At 38.9% G+C, this 18,134-nt stretch overlaps 1 long non-coding RNA gene across 1 annotated transcript; it reads right to left on the reverse strand.

The window, feature by feature from the left end:
- Positions 1 to 10,135: 10,135 nt before the first annotated feature.
- LOC147841353 (uncharacterized) lies at positions 10,136 to 11,845 on the reverse strand. The gene is made up of 2 exons (XR_015503998.1): positions 11,292 to 11,845; positions 10,136 to 10,282 (listed from the first exon to the last, which is right to left on the reverse strand). It is a non-coding gene; the product is annotated as an uncharacterized LOC147841353 (long non-coding RNA).
- Between the last annotated feature and the right edge of the window lie 6,289 nt (positions 11,846 to 18,134).

Here is an 18,134-nt window from a genome sequence, read left to right on the forward strand (position 1 = left end):
TGGTAGAAGGGAGATATTTTAGATGAATCATTTGTTGAACTGCATCCCAATCATCACAAATACTACCTATTGGAGCCCGCATGGACCCAAGATTCTCATAGAACTACGTCAAGTTTGGTGAAGTAAAAATTGTGGTTTGGGGTTAAATTCAGTTTGGAAAATCTACATTTTGGATGGCAACATGCACAGCTTTATGTATCAAAACATTTGTGTTGCCCATTACATTACAAACCACAGGAGAGGGCAAACTCATTCAGCAGGATAGCGCTCCCTCTCATACTTCAGCCTCCACATCAAAGTTCCTGAAAGCAAAGAAGGTTAAGCTGCTAAAGGAGAGGCCAACCCAGTCAACCGTCATGGACATTATTGAGCATATCTGGGGTAAGATGGAGAATCCAAAGAATCTGGATGAACACTGGGAGTCTTGCAAGAATACTTTCTTTGCCATAAACAATATGTTATGATAAGTCATAAACAATATTCATTCTTGTTCCGCTGCACCATGACTTTATATTCTATACTGTACAGTATATGTATTATTTTAAGTGACAGGAGTTTTGCATAAGCAAAGTCAGACCTTACTATACTAATTAAATAATTAAAAATTAAGACATGATCATATTTTATATTGGTAAAATAAGCAAAATCTCGAGGCCTTTGTTTTTGATATTAGCCACATCTGATACTAAATGGTCAACTAAGTTATTAGTCAAGTTATTATTTGTTGTTCCTAAAATTTGCATTGCCGACAAGACGTTTGCCAGGTAATGTAGTAAACACCAGTATTTACATTGTTTGATGGCAATTGCTTTATTAAAAATACAGTAAAACCGCAATATTGCAACTATTAAGTACTGTGGTGTCAAACATAAATTACTGAGTCTTCAATGCGACATAATCTCTCCAAAATAAAGGGATTTAATTTAAGAAGCATGCTGAGTGCTGCAGTTAGTTATTGTCCTTTAAAAACTGTGTTGGAATGTCTGAAAGTTTACCTAATTTACTCAATTATATTTCAGCACCCCAGGTTGCCTTGGTGAACAACAGTGCATTTCTTTTCAGTTATGAAGGCTGTCTCTGTGTAAAAACGTGACCTCTGGTGGTCAACCTTAGGAATGTGATGCAGGGTTGGAGTTATGGAAATCCACATAAGAGTTTTTTTTTTTAGTTTTTTGTGACAAATAATACAAATATAGACATTAGCTGAGCAGTTTACAGCGAAATCCAATAGGTTCACACCAAACGCGAGCATCAAATCACTCTAGTTTACTCACAAGATTTTTGTTCACCTCAAGCTAATTTCCAGTATGTTTGTGGCAGATATGTTGCACATTTTGCTTCAATTGCAACAAACTGCTAAAATGTGCCTTTATTTGTGCATTTTTATTAACTTTGCCTAATCTACTTTTGTGAATGCTTAATTTTGCTCGTTCCTAATACCTAATTAAAAAGTGAATTGGCTCACTACCTGTGTGTGCACCCATCTGAGGATGGGCTGAGTGAAAAAGAAAAATCCAATATTTTGATTATGGACTGAAGTAACATTATCAGTGTTAGGGTAACACATTTGCATTACAAATAATCGAGTTACATAATAATAGTTTTCTTACTTACTAGTAAAATAACACATTACTTAAAAATGATTAATGATATTTGAGTTACATAAAAAAAATATGTACGTTACTTTTTAGTTAAATTAATAAACATAGTTAAACTGAATCATGCAATCAATGGAGAGGGGTCTGGAGCAGTGCAACCTGAGCTGCATTCGCTCAACTCTACCCCTCAAAGTGACGTCACTAGCTCCATTGAGTGCATTGTGTCTGACATTGCATCACTGAGATATGCAGTCTCAGCTTGCATCATCAAGGCTACATCCAGGTACTATTGATTCTGTGGGAACAGACAAATCAATATGGCAGGCCAGAGCCTTACATTTTTGCAATGGAAGTATTCTTATCATTTTAAACACATTGAAAGAAAATGAAAAAGATATTGTCTTTATGAACAATGCTTTGGCTTAAATATTATAACAAAAAGTACTGACACTGCTTCAAAACTGCTAGCTGATTTAAACTTTAAATAAGATGTATACTATATGTATAGCTCTGGGATCAGAAAGTTCTAAGAAGCTAACAGTACCCCAAATTGTTGTTATTTTTTATATGTATGTTTTTAACAGTAAATGAAGGTGTAAGTTATACAGTGTGTTGTTCATTGCAGAGTGTCTTGAAAAAGATCAAGCCTCACCCAGGTAAGAAAAAGTTATGCCAAAATAATCTAAATTTTTTACAGTAAAAAAGTAACTAAGTAACGCAATTTGTTTGTTTTTTGAGTAACTGACTAGTCTAAAGCATTACTTTAACAAGTAACTTTCCCTAATCAGTGTTGAAGGTAATGCATTACAAGTAAGGCGAGTTACGTAATAATATTAGTTTTCTAATATTAGTAACGAGTAAAGTAATACATTCCAAAAAATAAGCTATAATATTGGAGTTACTTTTTTAATAATGTAACGCAAGTTACTTTTTAGTTGAATTAGTTAGCTTTTACAAAATAAATTGCTGAATTTAAATGAAAATAGCCACACGGAATCACACAGTCAGGTAGAGAATGTGTTATTATTTTGAATGCATCGAAGAAAAGAAAAATGGGATCGTCTCAATGGACAGCGAGTTTGTTTTACTTAAAGCAAATAGTACAAAAGTAGTAAAACACTTTGCTTTAAACTGTCAATATTATGTATATACGCCATGTATAGCTCTGGGGTCAGGAAGTTCAAAGATTACATTATCCTAAAATATATTTTTATGTGTTTTTAAAGGTGAATGGAGGTATAGGTTATGCAGTGTGTTGTTAATTGCAGAGTTCCTCTATTAAAAAAAGAAAGAAAGAAATTCTGAAAGAGGTCAAGCATCAGCCAATTAAAGTAATGTAAAAGTAACTTAAAAGTAAAGTAACACATTACTTACCGTAAAAAGTAACTAATGAAACTCCTTTTTTAGGAAGTAACTCAATATTGTAATGGATTACTTCCTAATGTAACTTTTCCCAACACTGCTTATAATAACAAATAATACTGTACCTAAGCAGGTTAGAGCCTTCTATTGAATAATTACTTCATGGATGATGACGTTTAAGCTGGTGTCAAGTTATTTAACCCTAAAATCATGCAGAGAGTAAATACTCATTTTTATAAATAACCATGTTGCAAGACATCCTGTGGTCATCAGAAAATGTTAATCTGTTTCAGAAAGGTCAAATTGGCATATTGACATTCAAGCAAAGAACACATCTAATATTGCAGAAACTACTAAAATTGTCAAGATTTGAGAAAAGCAATGTAAGAAAACTGCAAGGAAAGTGGAGAACCTCATCTTTAAGAAAGAAAAGTGGTCGGAAAAAAAATCTTTATTGATCTACATGGGCTATTGCTGAAATCAAACTGTAAAATAAAAACACAGTAGAACTCAAGTCTAAGTTTATTATTGGTTAAATGTAAGTAAAAGAAAGTATTTCCACACACACACACAAACACACAATTTAAAGGGGACCACAGGGACTGGGAGTAAACAGCTGTGTAGCCTTCAGAAAACCACTTATCACTGGGGCTAATAATAATAAAAAAAGGCTTCAATTTCCTAGGGAGCATAGGGATTGGATCTGGAGCAACAGAAAAAGGTCATGTGTTGCAGATTTACCCTGTTTCAGTGATGGGTATATCAGGGTAAGAGGAGAGGCAGATGAAGCGATGTGCGCGTCATGCCTACCATACCAGCCTGTGTGTGCAAAATAAATATGATATCGCAGATGCATTATGTAATGATGCCATAGTGATATCATGCCGTAATCAAAGCTAAAGGCGGTCCGACATAAATATTGGAATTTTCTTTTTCTGAAAAGGCAGTGTATAACATGTCTTAACGGTTGCTTTTTTTATTTATTGTATCTCTCCTGTCTGATTAGATATGCTGTATATATGCAGTATACACTCATTAGACATTTTATTAGGTAAACCTGTCCAACTGCTTGTTAACAGACATCTTCTGCAGTTTAAACCGAGCATCTGAATGGGGAAGAAAGGTGATTTAAGTTACTTTGAAGTTACTTATTGCATGGTTGTTGGTGCCAGACGGACTGGATTGTATTTCAGAAACTGCTGATCTACTGGGATTTTCACGCACAACCATCTCTAGGATTTACAGGGAATGGTCTGAAAGAGATAAAATATCCAGTAAGCAAATCGTCACCTTAAAATTATACGGTTCTATCTGACATTTTTGTCAAAATTTAGTTATTGGCATAATCTTATTAAATGACAACTTATTTTACAATATGGTATTTTTTAATAAGTTGTTTAACTTTTAAGACTTTTTATTTAGAAAACAAATGTTACACACATACTGTTTGCTATGCAATGCAAAAACTCTGAAGCTCAATATCTCAAAATCCTTCAGAACGCAGATAGAACCTTATAATTTCAAGGTGACAAAATGCCTTGTTGATGCCAGAGGTCAGAGGAGAATGACCAGATTGGTTCCAGCTGATAGAAAGGCAACAGTAACTCAATTAACCACTCGTTACAACCAAGGTATGCAGAAGAGCATCTCTGAATGCACAACATATCAACTCTTGAGGCGGACCACACCGGGTGCCAATTCTGTCAGCTAAAAACAGGAAACTGAGGCTACAATTCACACAAGCTCACCAAAATTGGACAGTAGATGATTGACAAAAGTTGCCTGGTCTGACGAGTCTCGATTTCTGCTGCGACATTCCGAAGGTAGGGTCAGAATTTGGCGTTAACATGTAACCCGCCGGTCTCACACCACCCAACCCACTCCGGGCTGGGACCGAACCGGCACTTCCGCATGGGAGTCAGTTGCTCTACCAAGGAGGCTAAAGACCATGGCCTCTAGCGTTTGTCGCTAGAGCACCTTTAGAGGTCAGAGGAGTGAGGTTTACCTGCACAGCACACACTAGCTGGCCTCCGTTACAAACAGCATGAAAGCATGCATCCATCCAGCCTTGTATCAACGGTTCAGACTGGTGGTGATGGTGGTGTAATGGTGTGGGGGATAATTTCTTAGCACTCTTTGCCCATTAGTAGCAATTGATCATTGTGTCAATTCCACAGCCTCCCTGAACATTGTTGCTAATCATGTCCATCCTTTCAGACAGGTTTCTTGAACGTACTGTAACAATAAGATCACTGTACTTAAATGGCCTCCACAGTCACCAGAGCTCAATCCGATAGAGCACCTTTGGAATGTGGTGGAACGGGAGATTCTGATCATGGATCTGCAGCTGTGTGATGCTTTCATGTCTAAACAAACAAAAATCTCAAATGAATATTTCCAGTACAGCTTGTTGAATCTATGCCTCAAAGGATTAAGGCAGTTCTGAAGGCAAAAGAGGGTCCAACCTCGTACTAATAAGGTGTACCTATCAAGTTGGCCAGTGTATGTATGCAATACCTCTTTTTTTCTCCCCCACTTCACCACATAACAACCACAAACTGAATGTGCCTCACACAGGTGAGTTGGCTTGACAAACCACCTGTAAAAACACTTCTTTCTCCATATATAAAACACTCCTTAATCTAGCACCAAATTCTTTGATCACTAACAGCTCCTTTGTATAATTAGCACTTCTTGTGTGTACTGACTAATCATTTTGAATTGCTGAACTCCACTGTAAGTTGCTTGCTTTGGACGAAAGCATCCACTAAATGTAATTGCATGTTCTTGGGTTGTCTTTATGTAGAAGAGCAGCTTGACGATTTTGCTGAACATCTGCTTGGGGTGAGTAAATGATGATGTATTTATTTTTAATTAGTATTACATAAATGTTACATTATTGTGTGTGTGTGTGTGTGTGTGTGTGTGTGTGTGTGTGTGTGTGTGTGTGTGTGTTTCCCAGAGAGGCTGGAAGGGCATCTGCTGCGTAAAAAACTTGCAGGATAAGTTGGCGGTTCATTCCGCTGTGGCGACCCCAGATAAATAAAGGGACTAAGCCAACAAGAAAATGAATGAATGAATGAATGAATTTATTTGTATTGTGGACTATTTTGTAAATGTTTACCTGCTCACTTTTTTTCACTTTTAACACAACAGTGAACTGAAATATTCTTTTGGTGGTCATTTCTGAGTCAGTTTTATAACATTTAACAAACAATTTGTGCAAAAAATATGCATCAAATCAATTTATTAGGTCACTTTCCTCAAGGCTGTAAGTATTACATGTTTGGTTAAATAAACAATTTATTTAATTAAATAAATAATAAAAATTTCATACATGTGTTTTACTGAAAGTTGACTCGCCCATTTCAAAACACTGAAAGTTTATTTTTTTCCAAAAATGTAAAATATTCTTTCAATAATTATTATTTTTTGAACATGTGTGTGTGTGCGTGTGTGTGTGTATGTGTTATATATATATATATATATATATATATATATATATATATATATATATATATATATATATATATATATATATGTGTGTGTGTGTGTGTGTGTGTGTGTGTGTGTGTGTGAATGTGCGTGTGTTTGCGTGTGTGTGCGTGTGTGTGTGGTGTGTATGTGTGTGTGTGTGTGTGTGTGTGTGTGTGTGTGTGTGTGTGTGTGTGTGTGTGTGTGTGTGTGTGTGATTTTGTAGTTTCTTTTGGCCATTCAGGTGGCATCTTCTGTCTGGAGCATCAGGCCAATCTCCTGCTGTCAAGAATCAGGTGGTTTGCCTTGGTCGGGCATCTCAGCTGAGACCTGTCCACTATGGGTGACCCTGCCGGTAGCTGTGAAGTACCAGTGGCGTAGCTCTCAGCATCAGGCACGTGCACACATAGGGCTCAACCTGTGCAGTGCACATGCCCTTTTTAGTCTTGGATAGAAAGTGCCCTTCCAAAATGATCAAAAGTGCCCCCGCGACGCGGCACACCCTCGGTCCCGCCCTTCAGTAGGCGCGCGACAACACCGCTCTTCAGAACGCGCGCAACAACAACCCCCCCCCCCCGCTCTTCAGAACGCGCGCAACAACAACACCCCCCCCCCCCCGCTCTTCAGAACGCGCGCAACAACAACCCCCCCCCCCGCTCTTCAGAACGCGCGCAACAACAACACCCCCCCCCCGCTCTTCAGAACGCGCGCAACAACAACACCCCCCCCCCCCCCCCGCTCTTCAGAACGCGCGCAACAACAACAACCCCCCCCCCCCCCCACTCTCTTCAGAACGCGCGCAACAACAACAACCCCCCCCCCCCTCTTCAGAACGCGCGCAACCCCCCCCCCCCCGCTCTTCAAAAAAATTCTACTGCACATGCCCTTTGGATGGTCTCTACACGGCCCTGCTCAGCATCACTGATGCACACAAGCCCTCACAGCACGTCAAGCTGCAAACCGTGTGAGGGACCCTAACCTACCCTAACCCAACAGCCAACACTAACAACTAACAACCACTAATGTGCCAAAAACCACTCAGAGGACACCAGCAACACGCAAGAAACCACCTAGACAACCTTGCTAAACGCATGTCAACATCCAGCAAACCATCCAAATGAATCCAACAACCTGAGAGCCGAATATCAGCAGCACTGACCGTCACCAAAACATCCAGCAATGTGATAAAACTTGAATGAAAAGTTAAATTTGATGTCATGCAAACTTATTCTATAACTATATACAATATATACAGTATGTACATACGTGCCCTTGATCCTTCATCTGGCACTTGTATGGCTCAGTGCCTGGGCTTCTTCCTCCGGGGCTCCTTGGGCAGTGGCTCTTTGCTGATGTCCACCCTGAATCTAGGAGCGACGCTGGACTCGGACCTGCTCTCTGTGATGATCACAAGTCCATCTGGTTGCTCGGTCTCCTCCAGTGCAGGCCGGTCCAGCTTCTCCCAGAGCCGCTGCTTGATCTCGAGTCCTTGCTGAAGACTGTATCGGCTAGCGCGTCTCTTCTTGGTGGAGCCCATCACACTGCAGTAGATGTGCTGAAAGTCCTGCACACTCCGACCGTGGATGGAGAGGGGCTCCTCCTGTGGACACTCAACCGCTGAGGAGACTGATGCTGCGGAACGGAGGACAGGTAGAACAGCCGCGTTCCTCAGGTACCTCTCTTCCAGGGAAGTGTCCGACGAGCTGCAGGTGTCCGGCCTGGCCGCCGCTGCTGGCTCCTCAGAGGAAGAGACGCGCTCCAGCAGGAAGTCCTTCAGGTGCCCGGGGCGCGTCCTGGTTCTTCTCGAGCGCCGCAGAGTCATCACGAACAACTTCAAACACTTCTCAAACTGCTGAAACTTTGCCAAGGGAGATTTGTGCAGAAGTTTGTAGCGCGATGATCAGCACTGATTACTTTATAGACAGTGGTGTGGATGTTTAAACCAATTCAAGTTGCCATGGTGACAGAATGACGAGACTCATTTAAATGTAAACAATAATTGATTTCAGCGTTAAGTCAATTAGAGCAGCAAAAGCTGTGTGTTTACAGTACAGTATTTGTTAAATGTTACTAAATACAGAAAATATCTTAATAATCATGCATTACCATAGAAGCCCCATATACCTAAAAATAAATATTGTCACCGTTTTTCTTTATTATATTTTTACTTTTGAACTCTCGTTTCCATGTCAGAAGTCTGCTCACGTTAGCAGTGGCATGGCAGCCCCTTCAATAGTGCGTGTGTGTGTAATGTTTATGTGTTTCCTCATTATCAATAACCAAGCAAGTGCATGATATTTAGTAATAATTACTTTATTCAGTGTCTCACAAAAAATAGTATTTTAACATGTGTTCTCAAGGGACAACACTATTGATCTTATTCTGCAATGCGCTTCTGATTCAGTTCCTTATAGGAGAAATGACTATGAATAATAAAAGGCAGAAAGCGGTCAAACTACTAGTGTGTGTATATGACTATACAGACAAAGTAGAATGATATAATAATAAAATATCAGAGCATCGAGCAGCACAATGGGCTGTTTTAACCTCTAAAAATGTAAAAAGCGGAAGTAAAATTATTAATAGTTTATTGATTCTGAAAATATTTAGTGATCCATGATAAATTTGTCATTTAATAAAGGAATCACAACTCTTAGTTGTATACCCCTTAAACCCAAAATATTTGCTTAAAGTGTTTTATTTTTTACTATTTATTTATTTATTTATTTATTTATTTATTTATTTATTTATTTATTTATTTATTTATTTATTTATTTATTTATTTGTTTGTTTATTTATTTAAAAATTTAGTTACATTTGTTTTATTTAGTATTTTGGTTTGATGTTATATTTAATGATGCTAATAATGAATGGTCTTTATTTATAATAATGATAATGATCCCATTTAAATACAGTTGTGGCAGAAGAAATGAGACCAAGGACTTTCTCTGAATTTATGGGTTTAAGTTAAATGTTATAGGCATTTTATTCTTTAAAGGTCTGATAACATTTCTTCAACATTTCAAATAAAAATATTGTCATTTAGAGCATTTTTAATCAGCCACTGTCAGAAAAATGAACTGTGACTGAAAAGCAAGGATAGTAAACTGACTACTGTAACTCCTCTAAAGCTACTGTAAAACATTAGTATCGTGTTGACTAAAAATGAGCATGTCTGAAATCCTGATACTAGTCTATAAAATACTTCTAATTTACAAAATAAAACAATAATAATGACAAATTACCAGAGAAATTTACAATATCTAAAATTATTTAAATCTATTTTTTAAAATTTTGACAAGTTTTTTTTAGGAAAAACCCACTATCTATTAAGCTAACTTTTTAAAAAAGTCTCTTCTGCTCGCCAAACCTGCATTTGCTCCAAAGCACAGCAAAAACAGTCCAATTATTATTATTATTATTATTATTATTATTATTATTATTATTATTATTATTATTATTATCACTATTATTATTATCATTACTATTATTATCAATATTTACTAGCATTTGATTAGTTTTTTTTAGGATTCTTTGATGATTAAAATATTCAAATAGCTGATGAACCTGAAATAAAAAAGCTTTTGTAGCATTATATTACAATATTAAATAGCTTGGAGCAAGCAGAATTATTTACTTTTTTCTTTTTTTTTTTAAATGAACAGTTTTATTTAACTTGAGCAAATGTGATAATAAAGTCATTTAAAATGTCTTGCATGTTTAATTCTGATAGATGCAGTTCTTCTGAAATTTCTAGTTATCAAAGAAAGCTGAAAATCTTCTCCCTGTAAGCCTGTCCGCTCTGCCCACCAGGATGTAGATGTCTGTCTGAAGGACTGCAGTCCCACCTGAAAGAAGAAGAGCAGGATGCTAAACTACTTAGAAATAGAAATGAATTCATGTGTAAAGTACTGACTATCGTGACCTCAGTTCAGATGAATACAGCAATTTGACCTTATTTTATTGCGCATGTCATGTAAATGTGTTACATCTACTGGGATGAACGAGTTAAACAAATATGTCACCCAAAAATAAAAATCCCCCCATAAACATTTATACACCTGACCTGACTCTGACTTGAGGGTATACTGTATGATGGAGTAAATGTTGGGGTAATTTTCATTTTCGGGTGAATTATTCTTTTAAGCCAAAGTTGTCAATAGACCCTTTTCACATTTCTGTCGTCATAGTAGGGAAAACTTAGAGCGCAGTGAATGAGAGAGTGAGTACAACAAATAACTTAATAAAATAATAAAAGACAAACTCCACAATGGTGTTATAAAGACTTTCAGAAAAGGAAAAAAACTAGTGTGGGACTGATGACAGCAGCCAGAGGAGAGAATAACGTTAATTTTACTCTCAGCCTCGTAGACGCTGCATTGGAAACACATTGCACAAGCGGTAATTCCTTTTTTGTAATTCGAAGCAAGATGATATGATACATTCATAAACACATATAAATGTTCATATGTTTTTAAAAAAAAAAATCAAAATGTTAAAAACTTTTAAAGATTTCAGATGCCTAAGACAGCTAAACACGTCAGGCTTGTGAAAAGGGTACAGTTGTATCAGAAAGCTATCAGTAAATCACTGTGATGTGTTTTGTGTCTGCTGTGTTGTAACTGATATAGTGTATGTTACACTTTATATCCGCATAACTTATTGCTTTAAACAAATAAGACTTTACCTAGAAGAAAAAATATTATAGGAAATACTGTGAAAAATCTGGATAATTGAATAATTTTGAATTCATTTTACAAAGAAGGCATTTTAGTTGGCTATGTGTGAAACAGGCTTAATCCAAAGGTAACCAAAAGCTTGTTTAAAAGCACTGAGTGACAGTGAATAAGTACCCACCTGGTGCTGCATCAGTGTTGAGTTGAGTGCAGGAGAGATGAGATCCAGTCTCTGGCCTGCAGGTACTCTAGAAGCCCGGCAGCAGCAGCAGGACTTCCCAAAGTACAGCTCTCCACCAACTGATCAATTCAAGTCAGGTTTATTTGTACAGCACTTTTTACAATAATTATTTCAGCTTTACAAAAGGTGCACATTACTGCATTACAATCAGATTAAATCAAAAAAGTGGGCCTCAGCAACCCTGCAGGTAGGCCACGATATGACCTCTCAATATTAAACTATAACTTTTTGGATTTCATTATAGTATGCTATATTAAATTGATCGAAGTCATGCGCTTTCTCCTGTTCTCTAATTGATCACTTCAAACTCAAAACAAGCGCACAAACAGCTTGATCGCATCTGCAACTACTTTACGCATGTCTGTTCAATCCGAAACTATGCGGGAAGTGAAAGTGAAAGTCTCTCTTTGTGTATTTTTTGTGAACTATTTAATACATCTGCATAGTTGTCTAAATTAATGTCCTGTGAGTGTTTAATAAGAGACGCGCACCACAGGAGGATCTAGTAAGGCTCAATGCATGTTTCTACCATAGAATGTAAAATAAACTTGGATATGAGCTTCAGACCAATAATATCCTGCAATCTCAACTGGCATCAGATTGACTCGTTTCAACAGATTTAGGTCGTTTAACTTTATTTTACATTTATCTGTATAGTTTGATATATTTAATTAGTAGATTTTCAGTCAGTACAGTTTAAAGTAGAAGCTGTTCTTTTGCAGTCTCCCTGTTGATTTGTGGTTCTCTTTGAATCTGTGTATGTTTTTTAAAAAATAAATTAAATTATATATATTATAAGTTTAGTTGTCTAAAAAATTATATATATATATATATATATATATATATATATATATATATATATATATATATATATATATATATATATAAATAAATAAATTTAATTTTATATACAACCTATAATATATCTAATTTTATTTATTTTTAATATAGTTTATTTTTCCCTCAATTTCTGTTTAACAGAGAGCGGATTTTTTTCAATGCAATACATATGTTTTAATAAATAATTTCTAAGAACTGATTTATTTTATCCTTGACTAGATATTTTTCAAGACACTTCTTTACAGCCTAAAGTGACATTTAAAGGCTTAACTAGCTTAATTAGGTTAACTAGGCGGGTTAGTGTTATTAGGCAAGTTACTGTACAACGATGGTTTGTTCTGTAGACTATCGAGAAAAAAAGTAGGTTAAAGGGGCTAATATTTTTGTCCCTAAAAATGGTGTTTAAAAAAATAAAAACTGCTTTTATTTTAGCCAAAATAAAACAAATATGACTTTTTAGAGAAGAAATAATATTATCAGACATACTGTGAAAATGTGAAAATATATATAAAATGCTGATAATAAAAAATAATAGAAGGCACAACAAATTTATAATATATATTTGTTAAAATAATATAATATATTATTTGTTGATAAATAAATGTTTAAATAAAAAAAAATGTAAATGTTAAAAATTTTAGAGAAAATGTCAGACAGGTGGGCCTTCAAAAACTGATCGGAGAAAGAAGCGGGGCCCGAAGTGAAAAAGGTTGAGAACCCCTGCTATAGGTGATGTCTATGTGTCCATGTTTAATGAAGTTTATCTGTGTATTAAGTGTATGTGTTGTTCAAAGTCCTTGATGGTTGGCTTCATCTCTTCGTATGTGCTGTCCTTGATGGTTGGCATTGTCTCTTCACAGGTTTTGGATCCCATAATGGCGCTGCACGATCTCTAGAGTTCTCGGGATGGGTGTACCCAGGTGGAAAAAGAGAACAAAGAATATAATTAGTGTAGCTGCTCTTCATAGTGTATTTAAACAACAGATATTAATGTCAATGTGAAAATGAAGTGCTATACATAAACATTATATGAACAGACATAAAAACAAACATATAAAGCATATTTGTATTTCTAACAAAATGCCTGGTGCATTAAGAGAGGAGAGTGTCCAACAGGCGGTCTGTCGAGCCCACTCACCTGCATGGAGCACATTCATGCATAATACCATTATGTGATTATGTGATGCATTAAGAGTATGCTTTACTGGGGTTGGGAGTGAGCGACGTATCTGAGTAAAGGCTGATTTATACTTCTGCATCAAACACCGGCATATGCTACGGTGCTGACGCATAGCCCTTCGACGTGGCCGCGGCCATCACTGACGTGCACCGCTCAAAATAATGTAACTACACATCGCAACAACGCATAGTGCAAGCTCTGTGATTGGTCAGCTTGGTATTGCTGACGAGTCGGGCGGGACCGAGAGCCGCGCGAATAGCGCGAACCCAATGTAGCGATTGTTTACAAGTGTGTAGTCCCGTGAAGGAGCTCTGCATAGAAAGTTTTGTTTTGTTTACCTCATAGTTAAAGTTGATGCACGTCCGCCGGTTGCTGCCTCAAAATGAGCGAGTTTGAGCCACTTGTACATCCCGGAAGTGTTCAGGAAAAGCAAAAAAGCAGCGAAGAAACTCGACACAGAGGAACATTTACACCTCACTGCCAACTAGCGTTTCGGAAGTGTTAATGCAGACCAACAGAGACAGCTCGCAGAAGTATAAATGCACAGCTGCGCGCTTTGCCTGCGCCGTGAGTTACGCCAGTCACTTGACGCAGAAGTATAAACCAGGCTTCAGGGCGTGTGCACGCAAGACGTACCTGAAGAGCGGTGGGGGTGAGTTGCGTGCGACATACCTCAAGAGCGGAGGGGGTGAGTTGCGCTTGACATACTGAAAGAGCTGGGAGGGATGCGGTGGAGAGGAGTGTGCAACGTATTTAAGGACTGGGTCAGAGACTATGATTCATTTGCGGGCATTCAGGAGTTACTATGCATTTGCGGGATACTCCCAAACTTCCGGGAGGCTTGGGATGTCTGCATTACAGTAATCCAGCCTAGAAGTCATAAAAGCATGATCTAGCTTTTCTGCATCTGAGATGGATAGTATGCTTCTTAACTTAGCAATATTTCTCAGATGAAAAAAGACATGGGAGATTTGGTTTTCAAAAGTTAAGTTGCTGTCTAATATAACACCCAGATTTTTTTTTAGTAGAGGTAACGCTAACTTTGTTGGTCATCCAGTCTTTAACATCTTTAAAACACTTAGTTAGCTTAAACAGTTCAGACATCTCATCAGGTTTAGTTGAAATATATAATTTAGTATCATCTGCATAGCAGTGAAAGCTGATCCAGTGTCTTCTAATAATGTCTCCCAGGGTTGGCATGTATATTGTAAACAGCAAAGGGCCTAAAACTGATCCTTGAGGCACCCCATTCTTTACTAGCCTGACTTGTGAAAGTTTTCCATTTATTTAAGCAGTTCTGAGTTGAATGTGGTTGGAGCTAAACTATGCAGAGCTGTGGCCCTCGAGGAATTGAGTTTAAGACCACTGACTTAAGCCATCGTAAAGCCTGTCCCTGGACACCTGTAGATTTTATGCAATCTATGACGATATTCTGATCAATGATGTTAAATGCAGCCCTGAGATCAAGTAAAACTAGTAATGAGATGCAGCATCAGGCAGCTAAAAGTGAACTGTTGGTTATTTTTACTAACGCTGTTTCTGTACTGTGATAAGGTCTTAAACACTTCAAAAATTGTCCATTTGCAGATAGCAGCATAATTGGGCAGAAATGGCTTGTTCCAGTATTTTCAGGATAGAGCTCAGGATAGCAGGTACCTTAAAAGAAACATCCTAAACATGAGCACCAGGAAAGCAGTGGGTGCTTCCATTGTTACCTTTATGGATGCAGTGAGGACGTGACGAACGATGGAATTGCCAATCCGCTTGTTAAGTGTGACGTCACGCGAAGCGGCTTCCGGGTCCAAGCGCTCTATTCAACTGAATGGGGAGACTCATGAAATGGTAATAATAAATGTTTACAAAGCAATTTAAGGCTTTCGAAAATCACAATCGCAGTATATATGTCCATGCCTAATATCCGATGGCCAGAAAGTAATTATTTTTTTATAAATTGTTAAAATTTTGGTATTTGTTATGCCGCTGTTGTGAAGAGTCAGACAGCATTGAATCCATTTGCAAGCTTTATTGAAAGCACACATACAAGCAACAACAAGGGGCAAACCAGGAATCAGAGTGAAGTACAGGCTACAGTTCAAGGCAGGCAGATATCTAACTTGGTCTGAATAACAGGCTGAAGTTCGGGGCAGGCAGGCAAAGGGTCAAAACACAGATCAAACAGAGAAGTGGAGTAGGAATCGCTAAGTAATGACAACAGGGCAAATCAAGACTTCGCAATGAACCAGAGCGTGAGTGTGGTATATATGCGCTGGGATGATTAGAGGCACCTGGACCGCAATTAGTGACAGGTAGAAGGGCTTATGGGATTTTGAGTCCGTGAGTCGAATTGGAATTTGGGCGATGGATCCCTCTGGTGGTGCACGAGAGGATTGGCATCGCCCTCATTTACAACAGAACCCCCCTCCTGCGAGCGGCTCCTGAAGCGAGAATGCACCTGATGCCGGGGTCTACCGCGCTGTCGTGGGGGCTGGTTTCTCCGGGAACCTTTGATGAAACTCTTTTGTGAGAGTTGGGTCTAGAATATCTCTAACATTCACCCAGGATCGTCCCTTTGGACCATACCCTTCCCAGTCCACCAGATATTGGAGGGCGCCACCCCGGCGTCGAGAATCCAGCACTTCTTAAACGAGATAGGCTTCTTCGCCCTCGATCATAACAGGTGAGGGGGTCCTTGTTTCCGATCCTTCCTCAACCTCCTCCTCTCGTGGACCACCAGCGGGTTTAAGTAATGACATATGGAAAGTGGGAGAAATACGAAAAATGATTAAGCAAAGCCAAGCGGAAATACACTGGAGTAATTTGACGTAAAATTTTGAATGGCCCTACATACCTGGGACTGAGTTTGCGGCAAGGTAACCTCAGACCAAGATCCCGTGTTGACAACCACACCCACTGCCCTGGATGATACGTGGGTCCCTTGCGCCGATGGCGATTTGCCTGGATCTCTCTCCTCCTAACGGCCCTCATGACATGTCTGTGTGCCTGATTCCAAACATCCTCGCTCAGTTGTAACCAATCCGTGACAGCTGGTAACTCAGTGGGTTCTCCAGACCATGGGAACACCGGTGGTTGATAACCAAGAATGCACTTAAATGGAGTGATACCTGTAGCTGGTTTTATCAATGAGTTCTGTGCATACTCCGCCCACATGAGGTAACGGCTTCACTCATTCTGCTGCTGATGACAGTAGGAATGCAGGAAGCGAATCACCTCTTGATTCAATCGTTTAGTTTGACCGTTAGATTGAGGATGATACCCTGAAGTAAGGCTAACGTTAATATTGAGGTTCTTGCAGAGAGCGGTCCATACCCGAGAAGTGAATTGAGATCCCCGGTCAGATACAATATCATCAGGTAAGCCAAAGATTCGAAATACTTGGTTGCACAGAGCCTCTGCTGTCTCAAAGGCGGAAGGTAGTTTGGGTAATGGAATCAGCCGACAAGCCTTGGAGAAGCGATCGACTACCGTTAGAATGACCGTGTTGTTCTGGGAAACAGGGAGATCAGTAATGAAGTCCACTGCTATGTGGGACCAGGGGCGCTGTGGAACAGGTAACGGTTGTAATAGGCCAGCAGGGGTTTGATGAGATGCCTTCGTCGTTTGACAAACATTACAGTTCTGAACGTAATTGATCACATCCTTAGTGAGAGAAGGCCACCAGAAGCGTGATTTGACTATCTCCAATGTTGCCGTAATGCCTGGATGCCCAGAGCTGGGAGTGTCATGAACGTGTGTAAGTAGTCGTGAACGTATATCATTGGGTACAAAGGTTAGATGAGTTGGACAATCTGCTGGAGGGTTATTCTCTCGGTTCGCCTCTTGAATTTCGGTAAGTATGTCCCACTGCACTGGAGCCACTAATAATTTGGTAGGGAGAATCGTTTTAATCGCTAATGGTGGGTTTGTCCTCTTTTAGCCTGGATAGCGCATCTGCCTTACCATTCTTGCTCCCTGGTCTGTATGTAACGATAAATTTGAATCTGGTAAAGAATAAAGCCCAAGGAGCTTGCCTGGGATTTAGACGTGGAGATATTCCAGATTCTTATGGTCTGTCAGAATGGTGAATTGATGGTTAGCCCCCTCCAGCCAGTGTCGCCACTCTTCCAGAGCTAATTTAATTGCCAATAATTCGCGATTTCCAACATCATAATTTCCTTCTGCGCTGGTCAATTTACGGGAGAAAAAGGCCCATGGATACATTTTAGGTGGTTGACCCTGGCGTTGGGATAACACCGCCCCGACTCCTGTGCTGGATGCATCCACTTCCACTACAAAAGGTAGATTTGGGTTGGGGTGACAGAGAATAGGAGCCGTGATGAATCGGGTCTTGAGATCTGTAAAAGCTTGACGTGCTTCGGAGGACCAGGATAATTTGTGGGAGTTTCTTTTGGTCATGGCAGTTAACGGAGCTGCTATGGAGCTAAAGCCTCTGAAAACCATCTATTAAAGTTAGCAAAGCCCAGAAATCGTTGTAGCTCCTTGAGATTTTGGAGTAAAGGCCATTGTTGTACTGCCTGAACTTTCGCATCGTCCATCGCAATCCCCTCTGCACAGATGACATAGCCCAAAAAGGCGATCTGTGTCTGGTGAAACTCACATTTCTCTAGTTTGGCGTATAGTTGATGTTGAATCATACGTTGTAACACTTTACGCACATGCCTGACATGTTCTTCCATGTTGTTTAAGTAGATAAGGATGTCGTCAATGTAAATGATCACCCAGCGGTCCAGCATATCTCAAAAGAC

Source organism: Danio rerio, chromosome 12, assembly GCF_052040795.2.
Source record: "Danio rerio strain M-AB ecotype USA chromosome 12, GRCz13ab, whole genome shotgun sequence".
Classification (NCBI taxonomy): Eukaryota; Metazoa; Chordata; class Actinopteri; order Cypriniformes; family Danionidae; genus Danio; species Danio rerio.